The following is a 13,126-nucleotide window of genomic DNA, read 5'->3' as shown; positions in this document are numbered from 1 at the left end:
TTTATAATAAAGAAAATAAACTGGTAATGGGTATCACCAAACCCAGATAACTTTTAAACCGGATTATAACATATCATTTATTTGTGAAACCATTTAATCATCAAACCTCAAGTATATTAATTATTAACTTTCTTACAATAAATAAAATTAAAATCCAAATATACATATATAAATATTAAAAACGAATAATGTAAAACAACCCCATAATACGGGGATAAAATATAGTATGAAATATACATGTTCAACTACACTTTTATTTAAGCACCATATTTCACGTAAAGTACTTTTTATTTTTATTATTATTATTATTATTATTATTATTATTATTATTATTATTATTATTATTATTATTATACTTTTTTTGTCATTGCCACTTTATGTAAATACAATTATATCAACAGACAAACAGCAAGAAATTTTAGAGTATGACATATTTTAAAAGTAACACCTTGAGATATCACTTTTTGTATTTCTCGTAATCACAATCAAGAAGATCCTCTAATAACTTATCATCATAACACTCAATTTCAAACACTTCTCTTCCTTGCACATTGCTTCTAGAAGAAGACTCTGTTGCTGCTGACGTGGCCCCCATGGTGGAAGCACTATAAGCCGCTGCCGAAAATGTAGGTGGATATTCGGCAGGAAAATTAAGAACAGCCATGTGGCCTCTCATTTGATAGGCGGCTCTATCATAAGCTCTAGCCGCCTCCTCAGCCGTTGCAAATGTTCCTAGCCAAACCTTGGCACCATTCCTATTAATGTCACGAATCTCCGCCGCAAACCTCCCAGACGGCCGCATCCGAACACCACGGTATTTCGCTTCGTCAGCCCCTCCTCCACCGTCCTGGTTGCGGTCCCTTGAAGCCCCGTGACGATCCATGAAATAGTTGTTTATTTATTATTTTTTTATCTTTTTGTTGGTATATACAAGATGAATATATAGGTAGTAAATGGCCATGCATGCAGGCATGCAAGTTATATATAAAGGGGGGAAATAGTCAATAATCAAACCAACGTGACAGGTAGCGGCGGAAATACGAGAATGTTTGGAAAAGTGGTTTGCATTTGAAACGTGGGATAATAGACTTCTTTTAGCAATTTGTATATCCATGCATGCAATGTGCATGCGTCATATCAAAAAACCTTCACTTTTACTAGAAGAGTAAATTACAAAATGTCCAGTAGTGTGAAAAACTCATTATCATATCCCTTAACGAATTTTTTTTAATATAGCTTTGTTATTAGCTTTTTTACTTAATAATTTCTTATATGCATTTATATATTAGTTTCTAGTTTTTTTAATATTAGATTAATTATAAAATATGTTTATGTTTATATGTTAATTTCTAACTTTTTTAAGGGTATAATTAGTATTCTATATATTAACTTTTAATTTCTTTGAATATTTACATTCTGTAAATTACTTCTTTCAAGCAGTTTATTATGTTTTTGTATATTTAATTAAAATATAATTAGGAGATATATTTGTATTTCTTTCTATTTCAGTATTATGTTTTGTTAGCTATTTTAATTTTAGTGTAATTAAATTAACTTTGTTGATCATGTTAATTGTAACATGAATCGAAATAAGTTGGGTAAGAGGTACACCCTTATTTGATCTTATTACAATTTAATATCCTATTGGTACTTGGCATGAAGCCTCTAAATAATGGGGGTTCCAAGCAATACCCTTGGTAGAAGGGTCCAAGGGACGACAGCCCTTAGCAAAGTTCAAGGGACAGAGCCCCTGGCTGCGGTCGAGTTGATTAATTTAAAAATGCATTAGATTTAGTTATTATAAATTATGTATGCGTTTTATATGCCAAAAATCATAAGCATATTTAATTAATTTTAAATTTCAAATATGTGATAACTGCAAAGCAGTTATTTGTAATTATCATCGACCCTAACCCTAATAACTATTTTTTGATCATATGAGAAAACTTCTGGTTCGTCAAAGTCTCTCTATCTGGTTTATTAAAGTCTCTCACAAATGTTTTGATATGAAAGTTCTTTCATGACTCTCAGATTTCCAAAGATGTCCGTTTTTATGCAAAGCATTCCTCAACATGTTTTTTATAATTTATTAGAATACACTAGGTTAGTAATTCATATACTACACGGGCTGAATAAAAAATATATAATGTTATTAAAAAAATGCTTGCATATGCAATATCATTTAGTAAATGTATAACAATTTCTCATATATGAAATAAAATATTACATTATATATAAATTTTAAAAAAGATTAAACACAAAAGATGTTCATAAACTTTCATATTACATTATATATAAATTTTAATTTGTTAATTTATTTTAAAAAAGAAATCATAAATAGTTACTACATTAGGGAATTCAAGTCTTTGTGACATCTTATGTGAGCATCGTAGTTATTTGCAGTAATAAAAAATGTTTAGTTTAATAATAATATTTTAAAATAAAGAATTTAAATTATTAGTTCAAAATCGTAATAAATCAATAAACATTAAACATATTTTAGTTTGGAAATCAAAAATCACCATTAAATAAAAATTAATGGAAATTTAATTGAGGAAGTTTAGAAATAACTATAATAATAAATGTATTCTGAATTAATTTAATAGTCTTCATTAAGGTTTAATTTTAAAAATAACCTATATGACATCCTAAAATAGCATCGTGTTCACATAGATTGCTTTCAATATACGTATTAGTAAGATAATATATTAGTAAGATAATCAGATGACATATTTGTATATCTATTATAGTATAATTCTATTTTCTATCATAGACTAGGCTAACTTGTACCTCCATAAATATTAAGGTTGTGATGATACACAAATCTTTTATGGTATCAAAGAGTCACTAATTTAGCAAAACCCTAATTATTTTTATTTCTGTTCCTCAGCCTATTTGTTGATCTCTCTCTTATTAGCTTCACATTCTTCATCGATCACAGCCTCATCATGAATATCAGGATCCATCCAGCAATCACCGTCACCAGTATCACAAATTCATCATCTTTGTTTTAGTGATGGAAACAGGTCAGCACAGCTTGTGGGCCAAGCTCTTCATGATTCAGTGTCGTGCTTTCCAAGTAATTGCACGACTTACTCTTACAACTTTATCTTGTTCTTAATATTATAAAGTACAAATTCTATCAATTTTAAAGACAAAGTACAATCTTTGAAATTCAATGTAAGGATAAAGAATAATTTTTGTAATTTTTTCTTTCCAAATTTTCACCATATAATACATTTACTTTTAGTAACCAAGCTATTTATTTCACTAGCTATGTACTTTTAATTTCATATTATTTATTATAATATTAAATTTTGTAGGGCTTATTGAATTTTAATAACCTCAACTGATTTTATCGTCACGAATGGTCCCAAATTAAAAAATAAAATTGGCTCTAAGGGGTGTCACTTGTTAAAAAAAACTTAACGGCGTTAACTTTTTTTGTATTTCAAATTGATTATTAGAGTTTTTGATCAAAAGGGTTATACGAATCGATTAATGTAAAAGTTAGATCAAAATGATGCTATAAACGGCTTATTTTTTGTTAATTGGAAGTTCAAACACCCTATTTGAAGCACTAATCAAGCTATTTGGAGCATCATTTCAAGCTAAGTTTTATATCAATCGGCTTGTATCCTCCATCTGATTAAAACGAATCATTTTGAAATTTGGAAAAAAGTTATCATCGTTAAGTTTTTCTTAACGGGGTCCGCTGAGATCCAATTTTTTAAAATTTGGAACCACTAGTGAGGATAAACTTAGTTAAGATTATTATCAGCCAATAACCTTCGATTATGATTATTAAAAGGCTATGGTTATCCACACACCTTTGACCTATCCACACACTCTTTAACGTGGGTTCCATACGATCGTATAACCCCTATACGATCGTATGTAGGGTGTGTGGATAACCAAATGATGTACGAATATCATATCCCTTATTAAAATCTAACAACCCATTTTATAGAGAACTAACCAAACTCAATTTTTCTGGCCAAGCTAGAAACAAACAAAACAAAAATGAAAAACCTAGCTTCGGGCCTTCCCCTCCAACCACCCAATTCTTACACAAGAATGCCTTCTAAAAATCACAATAGCCGAAGACATCATAGGATGGGCCATATCAGCCCACGAATGGCCCTATACCTGTCTATTGTTATTTGACAATTATTAGTTTAGTACTCATGCTCACGTCTGTTGTTAAGGTAAGCAGAGGCTGCTGTGTAAGGTAAGCTAGCATGTCACCTTTCACACATGTATGATTGAGACCATATATGTAATTTATTCCTTCTACTCCATTTACTACTAGAAGACTAGGTAGTTATGACGGTAATATTAGTTGCAAACAATCTTTTTGGATTTAGAAATTGATGTGGAAAAAATCTTCATGTTAATCCTATTATATAATTGCGGATATTGCAATCGTTTTTTCAACCGACCAGTTAATTTTATACCATAAATATTTCATTTTTCATCTTTTTTTTTTTTGCCCGTTTTGCAACCACCTCTTCAAGGCTTAAGCGGTAGAGATTTTAGCGATTGGTATTTATAATTTGATTATGATTAACTACCTTTTATAACTTTTGTAAACGAACTATGACCGAAACTAAGCACTTGCAAAATTTGCAACCGATTTACGACCTAATCTGAGTGGTTTCTACTTTTGCATCGCTATACATTAGATCGTAACTGGATCGCCAATTTTTTAACCTCTTTTCTAAGTTGCAATTGTCAAGTTTTCTAGGAAACGGATGATATTTTAATTTGTATAAACCATGCATTAAAAAACTTTTGCAACCACCCAAACTATAGCAACATTAGCGAGCGGTAAAGTTAAATTGGATTTTAATAATCTCAATTTACAATTATTAGCTCGGTCTAATGACAAACGTGTATGACTTTCTATTAAAAAAGTTGTGGGTTCTAGTCTCACTTGAGACATGTAGGTAAAATATGTGTAAAATAGATATTAGCTGAGTAGCTGTCCAAAAAAATAATAATCCCAACTTAATGTCAATGAGAGTAGATTTTTAATACTTAGGACCACTAGCAGGAATATTCTCAGTTGGAATTATTATCGACCAATGACATTAAGTTGATGTTATTAAAATCCAATTTGCCTATAATTAACTACTTTTTATGACTTCTGCAAACAAAAGCACACTCAATATTTGCGACATATTCAAGACTAAATCTGGGTTGGTTGTTACTTTTACGACAACTATGATTTCGGTTGCTAATTTTTTAGCTCATCTTTTAGTTGCAAATACCTAGTAATATGCTAATGGAGGGTTCAGTTCATTTAATTATGTTAAAGGGACATCGGATTTTAATAATCCAAACTTTGACCTATTAGCCTATACTAAGTTCAACTTAAAAATGTACAACAGTCATCTTGGAATATATTTTTCTCCAACGAAGTTTTTACTAACGAAGTCTAGCACCATTAGTTTTTGCTGACAAAACTGCTTACATGGAGAATTACGAGGAAAATAAATGTTTTCTTATTATTAATAATAATAGTAATAATAAACGATAAATAATATATATATATATGTGTGTGTGTATCCCGCCACAATCCACCGACCTCCACCACCACTGGCCACGACATGTCTCCACCATCACCACCATTTATTAGATAATATACTGTTTTATATATATGAGATAAAAAGAAAATTAAGTACGTATGAAATAATATTGATTTGTAACTTGACTTTAAGTTAGTCAAAGACCAATGTGAATTCATTTGCTTGTGTAATCCAATTAGATTTGCACTTTGTTTGGTTGTAGATCAAATTTCATAAATAAAAACATCGTGTTCTACTATTCCAGTCAAGGTTTTCCAAGTCAAATTGGTCCTAATAAAGACACGTGTTAATTTTTTGAACCCTTCAAATCAAGAAACAAATAAATAAATAGGCTGGCCCATCTAATTTGTTTTCTTAGTGAAAAAAATAGATTGTGTTTAATCCAAAATATTGTTATACTGTAAAGGTTGTTTGATAGTTTTTTAATAATTTTATTAGAAGGCTATCTTTGAATCGTTCATAGGTCATAGATATGAAGTGTGTTTTGTTTATTAAAAAAAGCATCCTTTAATAGTTTATGAAGCTTTTTGATGGTTAAATTTAAAAAACATACTAAATAATTCTAATGATATGTTTCAATCAATCATATCTATTAATGATTCATCAAAAGATTAACAAACAACCCATTGTGTTTGGTAGAGTTTATTGCCTCTTAATGGAAGGTCCTCGATTCCAACCCAAACAAATGATTGGATGCATATTCATAGTAGTTTTAAAGGATATTAAAAGTATTGTAAAAAATGTTAACTATTAACTATTACCAATATTATTTCCTGCTAGCAATATGACTAGCGAAATCTCCGCCTAACAAATCGTTAAGTCCGTTTATTTATGATGTCTTAGTGTGCTATTGACAAACCTTTTTTTTAACTAATTTATACACCTAATTATTATTATTATTATTAATAACCTTATATATGTTTGTAACACACGACTTCTCGTACCACCAATATTGTACGTTTGGCTTTTATGCTCACAAATTCATTTTTGTTGTCCAAGTGGAGACTTCCTAGGAGATCGCCTATCTTGATACTACTACCACCTAAGCACTCTTAATCGAGGAATTCTTCTGTCATCCACTAGCATTAAGCCCAAAACATGTTGATTATTTATGGGGCGGGACATTCTTTATATATCAAGAAAATCTCTTATGTTCATGGCCAATGTGAGATTTGCCTATGATGTTACAATATTCATCTAATATATTATTAAGTTTGGGTGTCGCAAGGACCCCAATTGGGCCACCAGGCGGTGCCTTATTGGTGGAAGCCTTTTGTTTTGTTTTTTCTTTTTTAGTTTTAGTTTTTGTTTTGTTTCAGTTTGGTACCATAACGAGCCTGACGGAAACCAATCGAATTCGCGTAGTCTCGCCGCGTTTTGTTTTAGTTCAAGTGCATTAACAAACGTAACAAAAACCAACCAAAGGCCCATTTTTTTGTATTAGCTTCGGTATTGTAACAAACGTGACAAAAACCGGCCAAATTTGCGTAGTTTGAACCGGATAGCTTCGGAACTGATAAAGAAGACATACTCGGTTCCCTTCGATGTACAATGATTTGGTTCTGCGATGAAGCACCGCCACTACCCCCATCAGCCATTGTTGACGTCTTCTTCAAGCGTATGAATTTTCAAACTTGCTCTAATACCAATTGTTGAATAACAATTGGCAATCAAAAATAAAGTACACAGGTCAAAGTATTTTTCATAAGCTCATCAACATCATACTTTGTGAACAATTTATAACATCAAAAGAAAGATAGAATTACATAAATTGTCCTTTATCTTTCACCCAAATTTCACTCATTGTTCATGATCTTCAAAATTGATCTTTTTTGTCCTTTACGTTTCAAAATCCTTTAGCATTTGTCCTTTTCGCCAAACCTAGTTAATTTTTCTCGTTAAGTCAGGTCATGTGCCTTGCACATGAGGACAAATTGGTTATTTTACCTATTAAAAAAATTATTTTAATAATAAACAAAAATAATAAAAAACAATTAATATATATTTAAATTCTTTCTCTTTCCCCTTCTTCTTCTTCCTCCATAGCCACCACCAAGCTTTCCGGCGGCCACCATCAAACTCTCCGGTAGCCATGTTCCAATGCCCCCACCTTTCTTGTTGGACAGCCACCACCACCTGAAGGATTTTGAAATGTAAAGGACAAAAAAGATCAATTTTGAAGATCATAGAAATTTGTAATTCTGTTTCAAAAGAAACCCCCAAAGACAAAAGGACCAACAATAACTCTAGAGAAAACGAAAGGAACAGACTGCAGATAAAAAAATAAGGATTAAATATTTAATAAGTTCTTCTCTTTTAATTTCCCCAATTTCTTTGATCTGATATGAATTTCGCCAAATTCCTGATTAATTTCATGTTTATTGACGTATTATTTTGTTTAATTCGTTGTTCAAAACCTACGTTAATCACTTTATATGTTATGGGTAAAATCTATAAATTAGTTTGATACTATTCTCCGCTGTATTCCTTGTCAATTTGGAATCTAAATCTGAATTGTTGACTTTTAAAATTCAAGATGACGATCCCCTGTTCATTTGGATTTTGATAGGCTTGGGTTATACACACATTGGGAAGGTTATTTAAACACCTGAGAGCCTATATGACTCGTATAGGGTCTATATGACTCGTATAGGCGTAGAGTCAAGTCATTTTAATAGTCAGGAGTGTCAGGTTTTATTTTTATTCCTTTGTACCGTATAGCCCCTATACGAGTCATATAGGGCTATACGACTCGTATAAAGTCTGTTTGACTTGTACATGTGTTTTTTTCTAACTTTAAGATTACTTTAAAATTACTAAATATTAAAAATAACATCCGAGTTGGTTATAAAATAGAAACACGTAATTTAAAAAGTAAATATTTTGCTCCATACTAATCAAACAACCTACAAACAACATGAGCATTTCTGTGTAACGGCTTTTTAGATGTGGTCATGCGATCCATTTTGGTTGGCACCTATATAAGTTATCTAAACTTTTGAAATATAATTGCTATAAAAACATTATCTTTTGTTGATGTAGATGTTTTGACTCGTGTTAACTCAGCTTTTGAAATATAGACTTTATAAAATTATAGTTGGTAATGCGTTATACAACATGGCGAATGAAATAGAAGTGGTTGGGTGACGAATTATTTAACGTATTTAAAGATTTTATCTTCAATTTTTTACCATAATTAATGTCGCTTGTAAAAGAAAAACTTCTTAAACATAAATAAGGAAAGTTATAATAATCCATACGTGATAATCAACTAAGCAATCAAACAAGCATGTAATCATAAGGAACAAAACATAAGGTCCCAAACATAAGGTCCACATAAGGTCCAAAACATAACGTCCAAAATACATCAGCATCTAAACACCCGATAATAAAATACGACTACTATGGTGGGGGCTCCTATGCCTCTGGCGGCAGTGAACCAAGTATGTCTGACTGTGCTAGAACTGTACGACCCTTCTCCCTCGCCTGGGTAATCATCCACGCGACCCTAGCATCTGCAAGTCGAGTGGTAGCAGCAAGATCACGTAGCGTACCATCCACATGTACTGGGATCAATGACACTAGTCTAATCACATGCTGTTTATATGAGTCGTATAGAACCTATACGGCTTGTATAGGTCAGACGAGTTAAGTAGGCTATACAAGCTAGCAAACCTATACGGTTTGTATAAGGTCTATATGGCTCGTATTGACTGCCAAAAGCTGCCACACTGTCGTATAGACCTTTGCATGCTTGTCATAAGTTAGAGCTATGCGACTCATATAGGCCTTATACGAGCCGTATAGACTTTTTTACGTACCACGGGGCTGGTGTTTGAATATAACCATCCTTTTTGATATGAGCACAAAAATTCTGGATGCCTATGAAATATAAGCCCCAAATTTCAATCTGGAGCTTAAAAATCTATTCTAAAACAAGGAGTGTGCCTCAGAATACAGATTGAGTGGAATCGATGGTTATGTTGACACGTTAAGTGATTTACTAGTAACCAGATTCGATGTGTTCAAGTGATAAAATTCTTTTTTCTTGTCAAAAATTAACTTTTAGATAATTCATTTGGCAGTTAGGCAAGTATATAATTTTTTTTATTAAGGTCGTCAATTTATTAAAACAAATTTGTATGTTTCACTTGATTGTATTTCTTCTGTTATAACATTGTAGAAAAACATGTAACGAAAATGGTCTTAGTTCTTTAAAGAAACAAAACAAAGTGTTTTTTTATGTCAAAAAATTTTCAAAAAAAAAAAACATTTTCATCCTCTAAAATGATTTTTATTTTTCAAATTTGTTATGATACAAAATAATGAGATATGCACTTGAATATTGTTTTAGTAAGTTACAACCAAAGTAAAAACACACTTATTTTTTAATAGATATTATGAGATGTTATAACCCGTTTAGGACCTATCTAGGTTTGGTGAGACCCAAACCCGTGAATTCAGGTTAAATGAATGAGAAGCCTTCATTTACAAATATAGCAATCTGGTGGTTTGAGAGAATGTAGGAAGCAACCAGAGAGCTTTTAAAGGTTTCGTTTGTGTGTATGTATGTATATATATATATATATATATATATAGGGGTGGGATCAAGTGAAAACTCCTCTTATAGAGAAAACTTAAAAACTCCTAAAAAACTATTTTTAACTTTAAAAAAAAAAAATTTAAGTTTCTTTTTTTTCCATTATTCTTCTATATTGTTATTGGTTCAAAAAAAACTCCTTGTCGGTAATCTCGTCGGTGTAGTGCGTATGTGTAATAGTGTACAGTGTAAATATGCAAAAGTGTTGTATTGCATAGAATATAACACTATTGCACATATTTGATAGACACTATTGTATATATACAATATAAGACTAATACGCACATCGAATACACATTAGTACGTATGTGTAATACAACATTAACGCACATGTGCACTACATCGACTTTTATTTTATTATTATTTTTTTGTCATATAATATAACAATACTACACATATACAATACACAAAAATTGAATATATGTCATTAAATACTATTAAACTTAAAAATACACAGTAATACACATGTGTAATACTACGGTATCGCACAGTAATATGTATGTGCATTACAGCGGTTTTTTTTTGTTTTTTTATATAAAAAATTCTATAGGGTAAGAAATTATAAGAATAATGGCAAAAACAGAATTTTGAAAATATTTTTTTATTTTTAATTAAAAATAATTCTATAGGAGTTTTTAAGTTTTCTCTTGATCCTCTCCCTATATATATATATATATATATATATATATATATATATACTAGGTTTTATTCCCCGTATTACGGGTGTTGTTTTACATTTTTCGTTTGTAACGCCCGTTAATTCCGGTTTCAAGAATTAAGGATCGTAGAGTATGTATAATTGTCAGGATGTATCCGACATTCCTCAGAAGCCTTTACGTTATCCCGGTACGTCTCATCGCTTAACATTTCTTCCAACTTGCATTATTATTATTATTTTTCGGGGGCTAGAATGAAAAAGTTTTATGATATAACACTAAACAAAAAAAAAACCTAAACCCTAGTTCAGCAGCAGCAGCGATCGGCCGATTCCAGCCCCTCCTCCCTTTCATTGCTTCGACTTTTTGATCGATTCCAAGCTCCTAGAAGTAGTTCAAGGTATGTACTACAAGCCCCAACACTCTTTTTGTTCACCCTTAATCGTTTTAGTGCTCAATTTTGCCGAAACTTTTCGTTGGATAGATTTTCGGCCAAGGTGTAATTGACCCACTTCCCGCGGATAAAAATTAGATTTTCTGGTGTAAAAAGATCCCCAGGTATGGCATTTACGTCATATTAAAATTTCGTGGTCATTGGAGGTGTTTAGGTCGGTCAATCGATTTTAGTTCGAAACTAGGGTTTATCGGGTGTAGATTTGCAAATTGTTGAGTTTGATGCGTTAATTGATCGGGTGACCGACCGAATCAGTTTGTACAGCCCTAGGGGGTTTAAGGGCTGTGGAAAAATTATTTTTTTGATGCTCGGGGCTGTTTTGGTTAGTGCGTCGTCAATCGAGTCGGCGGTGCGCGAATTTTCGTTTAAATGTTAAAGTGAGAGTTGTAAAAAGGAACCGTCAACCCTATCAACTCGGGTGACATAATCTTGATGAATGAAAAGATCTAAAATGGAATTTGGTCCATTTGGGGCTGATTCTTTTAACAAATGGTTTTAAGGTTTATTACATGCGCATTCGACTCGATTTGATTACCCTTGGGCCTTGGGCCAAGTTGTTGGGCCTTGGGCCAAGTGTTGGGCTTAAACGGCTCATTAGGCAAGAGTGTTCTTACGGCCTAGTTTAGTAACGCGTTGTGTATAATTTACAGGCCCTTGCTTGTGATTGTACACTTAGGGATTTCCTAGCTCGTTGCAGGTGTTCGATTGATTTCAGGTGAGTTCATGATGCCCTTTTTACTCTTTTTACCTTTGGGCTAGCATGCACACCTAAGTGTTTTCTTACACGATGAAATGTTTTAAACGAATTTATATAGGCTTGCTAGTATATGGTAGGCCTTGGAATGTTAAATATACATACATATATATATATATATATACATTATTGCTTGGCCTATATTTGGCGATGTTGTAGTCGTTTCGACTACTGATGTTGTGTATGCCTACTTTGTGTTTGCATGCACTGATGTTACGTGTTTGGGTTGTACGTTTGCTCGACCCTGATGTTATACTATATATATATAGGGATGTAATTGAAAGGATGTTTATATATACATTTTGTATATGTATGTATGAGGATGTTTAGTTTTCGGTAATGATGATTTGATGGATGCACTTTTTTACTTTTTTTTAAACTTTCGGTATGACTATCATAATTATTACTACTGATATTATTTACTTAAAAGTTGAACTCACTCAGCTCAAGCTGACTTTGTATGCATGTTAGTGTGAGTTTCAGGTTAGGAGGAGGATGTCTTATCGCTTGAACGTGCACGAAGCCACTCGGACGGTGAAGGGCATACTTGGATGGAAGATTTTATTATTGAACATTTTATTTTAAAAGGCTTTATAAAATAAATTTAAATTGGTTTGGGCATAATATTCCCGGGATTTTGTGAACTTATTTTATTATCTATGTTTTCCGCTGAATTATACTCTGAATTGGTTATTTTAATGAAATGAATGTTTTTAAGTTTAATTATTTTTACCAGTGTTTTGTATGATTACCAACTGTGGGGTTTCCGGGGTTCGGGGCTTTACATCGTTCTTTAATATTTATTTTTTGGATTTTAAATTTCTTTATTTTAAGAAAGTTAATAATATACTTAGACCATGTTTGGGTTTCCTTATTTGCACCTCCTTTTGACTTATGTAAGTTGTTTTTGATAAGTTACTCCCTCCAAGCTTATCAAAACCTTCTTTTTCCTTCTTTAAAAACTTAAAAAAGTCACATTACCCAACACCTTTTTAACTTATAAAAGTTAATAAGTTACAAGAAGGAAAAAATAAGGAATCCCAAACCCTATTAGGGTTCAATGATGAAAGG

General features: G+C 31.8%; 1 pseudogene; it reads right to left on the bottom strand.

The window, feature by feature from the left end:
- Positions 1-457: 457 nt before the first annotated feature.
- LOC143587995 (ethylene-responsive transcription factor ERF098 pseudogene) lies at positions 458-883 on the bottom strand (annotated as a pseudogene).
- Between the last annotated feature and the right edge of the window lie 12,243 nt (positions 884-13,126).

This window comes from Bidens hawaiensis, unplaced genomic scaffold (genome assembly GCF_021521415.1).
Source record: "Bidens hawaiensis isolate Kalapana, Puna unplaced genomic scaffold, B.hawaiensis_p1.1 tig00035947_1, whole genome shotgun sequence".
NCBI lineage: Eukaryota > Viridiplantae > Streptophyta > Magnoliopsida > Asterales > Asteraceae > Bidens > Bidens hawaiensis.
Note: the sequence above shows the minus strand (reverse complement) of the source record. Positions and strands in the feature narration are given on the sequence as shown.